Raw genomic sequence first — 10,961 nt, 5'->3', positions numbered from 1 at the left:
TTGTGTACAGTTCTTGTTAGCAAACTGTAGGGTGGTTGTAGTAGCAATGGAAAGTGAACGGAGGAGATTCAATAGAATACTGCCGGGATAGGAAGGCTGTAGTTGTAAGGCGAGGTTGTACAGGCTCAGTTTATTCTCACTGGAATGTAGGAGGCCGAGGTGATATCTTAGAAATTTACAAAATTAAGAAGGCCGGTAGTCAATGTCATTTAACCGAGATGGTGGAGACTAAGATACGAGGGCCTAAGTTTAAGGGAGAGGGGAAAATTTTCAACATTTGAGAAGCAACTTTTTACCCAGCACAGGCAGATGCAATTGCCAAATGTTCAAGTCATTTCGACAGGTACTGGGATAGGAGAGGGAGAGGGCTTAATGCAGGCGTATAAGTTTAGCGTAAGTAGACATCATAGTTGATACATATGAGATAGGCCAAAATGCCTGATTCAGTTCTGTACAACTCCATAACCCTACCGATAAAACTGTAGACTAAAGACAGAGAAGATCATATCACAAAATTTGTATGTACATTATAGTAAAACCAGTTCTAAGCCAATGAATGCCTTGATGTTGCACTCCAATTTAGTAACTACCTTCAAGATAACTATTACAGTGGTATGCAAAAGTTTGGGCACCCTGGTCAAAATTTCTGTTACTGTGAATAGCTAAGCGAGTAAACGATGATCTGATTTCCAAAAGGCAATAAGTTAAAGATGACACATTTCTTTAATATTTTAAGCAAGATTACTCTTTTATTTCTACCTTTTACAGTTTCAAAATAACGAAAAAGGAAAAGGGTCTGAAGCAAAAGTTTGGACACCCTGCATGGTCAGTACTTAGTAACACCCCCTTTGGCAAGTATCACAGCTTGTAAACACTTTCTGTAGCCAGCTAAGAGTCTTTCAATTCTTGTTTGGGGGATTTTCACCCATTCCTCCTTGCAGAAGGCTTCTAGTTTTGTGAGATTCTTGGGCCGTCTTGCATGCACTGCTCTTTTGAGGTCTATCCACAGATTTTCGATGATGTTTCGGCCGGTGGACAGTGAGGGCCATGGCAAAACCTTCAGCTTGCGCCTCTTGAGGTAGTCCATTGTAGATTTTTGTGCTGTGTGCTAGATTTTGAGGTGTATTTAGGATCATTATCGTGTTGTAGAAGCCATCCTCTTTTCATCTTCAGGTGAGACCACACCTGGAGTATTGTGTGCAGTTTTGGTCCCCTAATCTGAGGAAAGACATCCTTGCCATAGAGGGAGTACAAAGAAGGTTCACCAGATTGATATCTGGGATGGCAGGACTTTCATATGAAGAAAGACTGGATGAACTAGGCTTGTACTCATTGGAATTTAGAAGATTGAGGGGGGATCTGATTGAAACGTATAAAATCCTAAAGGGATTGGACAGGCTAGATGCAGGAAGATTATTCCTGATGTTGGGGAAGTCCAGAACGAGGGGTCACGGTTTGAGGATAAAGGCGAAGCCTTTTAGGACTGAGATTAGGAAAAACTTCTTCACACAGAGAGTGGTGAATCTGTGGAATTCTCTGCCACAGGAAACAGTTGAGGCCAGTTCATTGGCTATATTTAAGAGGGAGTTAGATATGGCCCTTGTGGCTAGGGGGATCAAAGGGTATGGAGGGAAGGCTGGTGCAGGGTTCTGAGTTGGATGATCAGCCATGATCATAATAAATGGTGGTGCTGGCTCAAAGGGCTGAATGGCCTACTCCTGCACCTATTTTCTATGTTTTCTATGTTTTTTTACAGATGGTGTGATGTTTGCTTCCAGAATTTGCTGGTATTTAATTGAATTCATTCTTCTCTCTACCAGAGAAACATTCCCCATGCCACTGGCTGCAACACAAGTCCAAAGCATGATCGATCCACCCCCGTGCTTAACAGTTGGAGAGGTGTTCTTTTCATTAAACTCTGCACCCTTTTTTCTCCGAACATACCTTTGCTCATTGCGGCCAAACAGTTCTATTTTGGCTTCAGTCCACAGGACTTGTTTCCAAAATGCATCAGACTTGTTTAGGTGTTCCTTTGCAAACTTCTGATGCTGAATTTTGTGGTGAGGATGCAGAAGAGGTTTTGTTCTGATGACTCTTCCATGAAGATCATATTTGTGCAGGTGTCGCTGCACAGTAGAACAGTGCACCACCACTTCAGAGTCTGCTAAATTTTCCTGAAGGTCTTTTGCAGTCAAATGGGGGTTTTGATTTGCCTTTCTAGCAATCCTATGAGCAGTTCTCTCAGAAGGTTTTCTTGGTCTTCCAGACCTCAACTTGACCTCCACCGTTCCTGTTAACTGCTATTTCTTAATTACATTACGAACTGAGGAAACAGCTACCTGAAAATGCTTTGCTATCTTCTTATAGCCTTCTCCTGCTTTGTGGGCATCATTTATTTTAATTTTCAGAGTGCTAGGCAGCTGCTTAGAGGAGCCCATGGCTGCTGATTGTTTGGACAAGGTTTGAGGAGTCAGGGTATTTATAAAGCTTTGAAATTTGCATCACCTGTCCTTTCCTAATGATGACGGTGAACAAGCCATAGCCCTAACAAGCTAATTAAGGTCTGAGAAGTTGATAAAAGTTGTCTGAGAGCTCACATCTCTTGGGGTTCCCAAAATTTACATGGTGCTCCTTTCCTTTTTTTCACTCTAAAATTGTACAAAACAAAAATAATATGCTAATCTTGCTTAAAATGTTGAAAAGAATGTTTCATCTTTAACTTCATGACTTTTGGTGATCAGTTCATCTTCTACTCACTTAACTATTCACAGTAACAGAAATTTTGACCACGGGTGCCCAAACTGTTGCATGCCACTGTACATGAGGAGTAAAAATCTTTATGTTACGTCTCTGTTTAAATGTGCAATGTGTAACTATAGTCATTTATAATAAATATGATGTACAACAGGATAGTAAATATAACATCGAAATACAGTTGTGTCAGCATGAATTAAGCAGTCTGATGGCCTGCTGGAAGAAGCTGTCCCACAGTCTGTCGGTCCTGGCTTTTATGCTGCGGTACCGTTTCCCGGATGGCAGCAGCTAGCAGTTTGTGGTTGGGGTGACTTGGGTCTGCAATGATCCTTTGGGCCCTTTTTACACACCTGGATTTGTAAATGTCCTGAATAGTGGACACTTCCACTATGCCCTGGGTTGTCCGCACCACTCTCTGCAGAGTCCTGTGATTGAGGGCAGTACAGTTCCCATGCCAGGCAGTGATGCAGCCAGACTGGATGCTTTCAATTATACCCCTATAGGAAGTTCTTCAGATCTGGGGGCCCATACCAAACTTCTTTAACAATCTGAAGTGAAAGAGGCGCTGTTGTGCCTTTCTCACCACACAGCCAATGGGTACAGACCGCGTGAGATCCTCAGCAATGTTTATGCCAGGGAACTTAAAGGTTCACTCTCTCAACCCCAGATCCATTGATGTCAATAGGGGTTAGCCTGTCTCCATTCCTCCTGTAGTCCACAACCAGCTCCTTTGTTTTTGTGACATTGAAGGAGGGGTTGATTTCTTGACATCACTGTGTAAGGGTGATGACTTCTTCTCTGAAGGCTGTGTCATTAGTATTTGAGATTAGGCCAATCAGTGTAATGTTGTCAGGAAATTTAATTAGCAGATTGGATCTGTGGGTGGAGTCACAGTCATGGGTATACAGAGAGTAAAGGAGGGGTCTTAGTACACAGCCCTGAGGGGGACCTGTGTTGAGGGTCAGAGGGGCAGAAGTGAGAGAGTTCACTCTTACTTCTGACAGGAAGTTCAGGATCTAGCTACATGAGGCAGGGTGAAGGCCGAGATCTCTGAGCTTCTTGTCGAGCCTGGAGGGAATTATGGTGTTGAATGCTGAACTCTAGTCCAAGAACAGCTTTCTTACATAAGCATCCTTTTCTCCAGATGTGTAAGTACGGTATGTAGAGCTGTGGCTATTGCATCATCTGTCGATCGGTTGTGTCGATAGGCGAACTGTACGGGGTCCCTTGTGGGTGGCAGCATGCAGTTCTTCAAAAAAGTGCTTTTATTGTACTTTTGGCTTCTGATGCAATTATGCCTGATGTTTTAGACTATTACTTAAATTTATTATATATTAATAGTGGGACTGAAATATTTATTTCTCAGAAGTCATATAGAGCCATCAGACAATGGAACACAGGCCCTTTGGCCCAACGTATCTATACTAACCACAGCGCCCATCCAGATCGTACCAATTTTCTGCATTTGGTTCATAACTCTCTTAGTATTACCTTTCCGTGAACCTATCCACGTGTTTATTAAAGGATACTATTTTATCTGCCTCAGCCACTTGTTCCATAGAGTTACCATGCTCTGCAAGAAATAGTTGCCACACAAATGAAATACTTAGCCTGGATAATCTCTCCCTACAACTAAGGTATCCTCACCCTTGTAAGTCTTTTCTACACTCCTACCAAAGAAAACATAGAAATCTACAGAACATTACAGGCCCTTTGGCCCACAATGTTCTGCTGACCATTAAACCTACTCTAGAAACTGCCTAGAATTTCCATACCGCATGAGCCTGTATTTTTCTAAGCTCCATGTACCTATGTAAGAGGCTCTTTAATCCGAACCCTGGCAGTGCAATCCACCTCCCACCACTCTCTGTGTGAAAAATTTAGTCTTCCCAAGTACAAAGTCATGTTGACTGTTCCTAATCAACTCTGTCCACCCAAAGACTGGTAGACCCTGTCCTCAGAATTGTCTCCGGTCATCTCACCACTACTGATGTTAGGTTGACTGTCAGCTAGTTCCGTATCTTGTCCTTGCAATCATTTTGAAACAATGGAACATCATCAGCCATCTTGTAGTCTTTGATGACTAATGATGAAACAAATATCTTCACAATGGCTTCCACAATTTCCTCTCTAGCCTCTCACAAAGATGGAAGATGTACTTGGTCAGGTTCTGGGGATTTATCCACAGGTATAAGGCTTCAAATACCTCTTCCTGATAATATAAATATCCTCCAGAACAAGTCTACTTGTTTCCCTTACTTATTGGGGAACTATGATTTTCTCCTCAGTAAGCCAAGGAGAAATGCTTGTTAAAAATCCCACACATTTCCTGCAGTTCAGGAGGTTGGGGGCTTTTTCACAATACTATATTTGTCAACATGGAGCAGAGAGTGAGTTGGGGGAGCAAAGGCTGTTGGGAATGCCGAAGGTGGAGCACCTTGGGAGGGGTGCCGGAGAGGTGGAAGTGAAGGAGTGTCAGGGGCTGGGGGGGGGGCGTTGTGGGTGCGGGTGTACACCACTCAGCCCTGAGACACCAAAGAAGGTCATTTAATTCCAACCAATCGGTGTATTGATCATTACTGAATGTATTTCTGTGCTTCCCACTCCCTCCCCTCTCCCTTGCCCCTTTCCCATTCTCAGTTCATAATAGAGAACCTTATCAGAATCAGATTTATGACCGCCATTATTTTTGCAGCCGCTTCAGTGCTATGTGTGCAATTACAACAGTATAGTGCAAAAGTCTTAGGTACCTTAGTTATATATATCTTTTCCCTCCTGATTTCCAGAAAAAAACAAATATTGTAAGGAAGGTAAAGAGTGTCTGATGTTCATTTTGGAGATTTTTGCATTGAGTATGAATCTGTGTTTAAGTTATGCTTGTTAATCATGAGAAAGAATCCCACAGGAAAGTGCCATCGAAATTCACATTGGTTTTTATGTGCAGTATTGGGGATGTTAAAAAAAGATGATGCGCTCTCATGGGTAACGGATTGACAAATCCTTTATTTTGAATTAGGTGTAATGCCAACAAAGGCACTGGTTTTGCTAAAGGGAATAGCTCAGGGACCATTTGCCTATGTTGTTATTCACATTTCAAAGTTCAAGATAAATTTATTATCATGGATATGTTGTGTCATATACTACTCTGAGATTCATTTACTTGCAGACTTTCACAATAGAACAAAGAAATACAATTGAATCGATGAAAAGCTACATACAAAGACTGACAAACAACCAATGTGCAAAATAAGGCAAACTGTGTAAATACAAAAAAAAATTACGATAATACTTCAGAACACAATCAGATTTAATATCACCGGCATACGTCATTACGTCATGAAATTTGTTAACTTTAGGCCAGTGGTACAATGAAGCCTTTGAATTTGAATTTATTTAAATCTTCCATCCATCCCACAATGTGAGGGAGTAAAAATCTTTGTGTTATAAATCAGTCACAATGTACAGACATGTGAATTTATAAGTTTAATGGCTTGTAGAAATAACCTGTTGATCCTGGCTTTATTGCTGCAGTACTGTTTGCCAGACGGAAGCAGTTGAAACAGTTTATGGATGGGGTGACTGATGTCCCAGATGATCTTCAAGGTTGTCTTTCTGCACCTGCTGCTGTAAATGTCCTCAGTGGAAGCTAGTGCACATCCACAGATGCGCTGGGCTGTCTGTACCTCTCTCTGCAGTGCCCAGTGATCAAGGTTGGTGGAGTTCCCATACCAGGTGGTGATACAGCCAGTCAGGATGCTCTCAATGGTGCCCCTGTAGAAGGTCCTGAGGATTTGGGAGCTTATGCTTATGCTTATGCTTATCCTCTTCAGCCGCCTGAGGTGGAAGCGATGTTGTGCTTTTTTTGCCACACAGCCAGTGTATACAGTACAGGTGAGATCGTTGGTGTGTATACCGAGGAACTTGAAACTACTCACCCTGTCGACTGCAGTCCCATTGATATTGATCAGGGCGAGCCTGTCTCCATTCCTCCTATAATCCACGATCAGCTGTTCATTTTTTTGGACATTGAGGGAGAGGTTGAGTAGTACAAAGTAACCAAAATAAAAAAAAAAGTAGTGAGGCAGTGTTTATGGGTTCAATGTCCATTTAGAAATTCAATGGCAGAGGGGAAGAAGCTGTTCCTGAATTTGCTGAGTGTATGCCTTCAGGCTTCTGTACCTCCTTCGTGATGGTAGCAGTGTGAAGAGGGTATGTCCGGGGTGGTGGGAATCTAAAGCACCGCTCCCTGAAGATGTCTTGGATATTACGGAGGCTGATACCAATGATAGATCTGACTAATTTTACACATTTCTGAAACTTATTTCGATCTTGTGCAGTAGCCCCACCCCCCATCCCTGCCCCGCCCCGTACCAGACCATGGTGCAGCTAGGCAGAATGCTCTCCATGGTACATTTGTAGAAGTTTTCAAGTGTTTTAGTTGACGGACCAAATCTCCTCAAACTCCTAATGGAATATAACTGCTGCCTTGCTTTCTTTATAGTTGTATCAATGTGTTGTGTCCAGGTTAGGTCCTCGGAGATATTGACAAGAACTTGAAATTGCTCGCTCTCTCCACTTCTGATCCCTCTATGATGATTGGTTTGTGTTCCCTTGCCTTACCCTTCCTGAAGTCATCAATCAGCTCTTTGGTCTTGCTGACGTTGAGTGCAAGGTTCTTGCTGTGACACAACTCAACTAACTGTATATCTTGCTTCTGATATATCTACTTAATACATATAGTCATTACATACATAAATCAATAAATGAAATGCTAGTAAGTGAAAAATGCCAGATATATGCTGAATTAAAACAGGTTATTGAAAAAACTATGGAACATGAACAGGGTATACATTGGCCCAATAGTAATATCTACAAATGGTATCATCCCAAAGTCACTGCACAAAAGCATTAAACAATAAAGGCTACACAGCAGTATTTATATAAATCTCCAGAAAGCCACAATACTAAACACCACTAGAATAGACTGAAAGATCATAGCAACTAAGAAATGAGAGTGCTTAGTTATGCCCGTAGCTCAGGTTTTACCCGCTTGAGCTGAAAAAAAACACTATAATAATAAATAAGTAAATAAATAATACTGATAATTTGTAGAGTCCTTACAAATGAGTCTGTAGGTTGTGGAATCAGTTCATTGCTGAGGTGAGTAAAGTTATCCACACTGGTTCAGGAGCCTGATGGTTGAAGGATAATAACTGTTCATGGACCTGGTGGTGTGGATGTAAGACTCTTGTACCTCTTTCCTGATGGCAGCAGTGACAGGAGAGCATGGCCTGGATGGTGGAGGTCATTGTGATGGCCATTCTTGCATATTCCTCTGTGCAGTTTTATTTGCAAAGCATTAACATTATGGGGACTGTTTAGGGGCCCATTGATTAGATTATACTTTGGAGCAGGCAAGTGGTCCTTCTGACTACTTATCCTGTCTGACTACTATTCAGAACTAAAATTGCATCTCTTTGAAATCCTAGTGGACTTCTAGCTGACTATACTAGATAAGGCATGGCTCTATCCTGTTACATGGCCCCTGTGTGATTAATTCAGGCAAGTCAACTCTATTGATATGTGGAGTTCCATCACCCATAAATCATCAGTTAATGTGACTTTTTTATGAGTTGTAGAAAGGAATATTTTGACAGCTTCCATCTGTGTGATGTGTTTTTTGCATGTTGTTGCATATCTTGTCTATCAACCCTTTTTGGTTGATGAAATTGAAGGAATTATCTGTGAGAAATAAATGGTGTCTATGTCATCCATTGAACTCATGAGAGAACTAGCAATCCTCTAAATGTAGGTAGACCAATTTCACTATGTGGCCAAATATATAACCTAATGTAAGGAATTGCCCATCTCTGCTGAAATGTTTGTTCATTACCCAAGGAAGCCAATTTGATGTAATGACATTAACCCATGCAAGATAGATAATGCTTCCTCTTCAACTCATTGGTCAAGTGCATTCTGACTGATATTATTTAAAGTGCAGTCATTGCTCTGAATATTGTCAGTTTGTGCACACCGAGGTTACATACTGAGCAATCGGAAAGATAACAAGATAACCTGTTTTTAGATATGGATCATGTCCAAGTGGGCCAAGTATTGAGAGAGGAATCATTGGGTTTGTGCTCAATCAAATTAAATCCTAAATCTACATAAATCACCAGTGTGAAAGTTGGCTCAACATAAGGTACATCATATCAGTGGACTGAAGCAAGAAAGAAAATGATGGAAGCTGATTGTAAAGGGAGAGAATTATCAAATAGTATAGTATTCTGAATAATTAGCTCCTTGAATATTGGGCAAAACATTGCAGGCCGCACAGAGAAGAGCCTGAGGCTGAATGAGATGGAAATGAGAAGTAAGTCAGGAGATTATCTGAAAGATAATAGTTTTACAAGCCAACCTTTTTGGAAGTACTGAAACTGCAGAAAATGGAAACCTGAAGTAACAACAAGAAGTGGTAGCAATTATTCCTAGAATAACATTCTTTTTATTCTCTGCAGATGCAGCCTGATTTGCTGATTATTCCCAGCAGTATCTGTTTAAATCAAAATTTCTCTTCTGGTTGAACTCTGAGAGTGAAAGTTGATGCCTCAGATTCAAAATTGATGAGGAAACTTGTAGTTTGACAGCAGTCAGCTATGCTTTGACAATAATGACTGCGTGCCAGTTGAAAACCAATGTAACTGGAAAGGATGCTCTCCCCTCTTTTATTCAGCCTTCCAGAAAACATCACAGAGCTTGGCATGATGTGCTCGATCTGGCAAACTAATTAGAACATCTAGTTAGCATCCAATGGTGCATGAACATTTATCTAGTTGAGATTATGATACCAATGAAATATGGTAATAATTAAAAGAGAGAAACACAAAAAATCAAAGTCCTAAACTTTGATAAGGCTAACTGCCGTACAACAATTTGGATACCGTAATTTATAAGCCTAGTATAGGTTGAGTCAAAATCTTATTGATCGCATCAAACTAATTAAAACTGGAGAAGAATGAGAACTCCATTTCCCCTCTTCCACACCCACCCACCCCCAGAGAAACCCAACGTCAATAAATCCATTACAATGAATAAAAATCCATTCAGTGAGGAAAAGGATCATCATTTTGATAATTGAAGGAGATGCAAAGTACATAAAAGTTAACAAACCAGTAAGTATACAAAGTGAAAGAATGAAAATAAATCGGGAAAGGAGATTAAATTCAAAACATTTTTTTGTAACAATCAGAGAAAAATGAGGGTTGGGCAACATATTGTATAAATTGATGGTGATATTTTCAATGAAAGCAAAATCTTTCCTTATCATTATGTGTGGGTAATTCTCATCTTTCTCATATAGGTGATCTCCACATTACAAACATTTGGACTATGGAAATATGTCTTCACAAATCACTAACCAAACACTTGAAATAAGGATTAAAATGTACAATTGCGAATTCATTGTGGCATGATGAAAATAAAGAAATAAACATAAAATGCAACACATTTTGTCAATTTTTATTGTTAATTATTCAATACTATAGCACTACAAGATTTAGATATGACGTCAGTGCATCAACTGGGTTAGAAGTCACGGCTGAATCCCTCCTTCTCACAAAGACATGTGAAAGGTGACTCAGAGTGCAATGCTGTCACGCACATAATTTGGGTGATAATTTCTCTGATGTGTTGCATTATGAGGAGCTACAGTAGCCATGGTCCACTCCTTAAAGTGATCCCTCTGCCCTTACTCCATTTCCAGATAAACTAAGACTGGAGAGCGTCAAAGGAGCATTTGGCTGTGACTGCCTACCGAATGGATGTGATGACAGCATAATCAAATCTTGTTCCCAAACTAGATTGAGTGAGGAGATATATAAATTGATAAAATTTATTGTTACTTCTATAGAATCACTGTTTTAATCCTGAGACTGCTGTTAGCCGCAGCTGTTAAGTAACTGTGGTGGATCACTTTGTATTGCAAATAAAATAGCATAATATGAGAGAAAATGATTTTATGGGAATGCAACTTTGCTTATGACATGGGATTCAATGAGAAAAGAGGGTTCGCATTATAGAAAATGCAGTGAGGATGGTTTTCTACGAATGCAAGCACTCCTTGATATAGTGGTCGCCTGTGCTATAGTTCTAGCATTTACTGTTAACCCAGTCAGGTGCAATAAATTTTGCTAAGGCTCACAAAACAA

At 40.6% G+C, this 10,961-nt stretch overlaps 1 protein-coding gene across 1 annotated transcript in view; it reads left to right on the top strand.

Moving 5' to 3' along the window:
- The first annotated feature begins 790 nt into the window (after positions 1–790).
- Positions 791–10,961, top strand: part of LOC134348058 (limbic system-associated membrane protein-like) — a 2,069,602-nt gene continuing 2,059,431 nt past the window's right edge. The window contains exon 1 of the mRNA XM_063050863.1: positions 791–825. The gene's annotated coding sequence lies outside the window, so the exon portion shown is untranslated. The remainder of the gene's footprint in view (positions 826–10,961) is intronic.

The sequence above is a fragment of the Mobula hypostoma genome, chromosome 6, assembly GCF_963921235.1.
Source record: "Mobula hypostoma chromosome 6, sMobHyp1.1, whole genome shotgun sequence".
Taxonomy (NCBI): domain Eukaryota; kingdom Metazoa; phylum Chordata; class Chondrichthyes; order Myliobatiformes; family Myliobatidae; genus Mobula; species Mobula hypostoma.
Note: the sequence above shows the minus strand (reverse complement) of the source record. Positions and strands in the feature narration are given on the sequence as shown.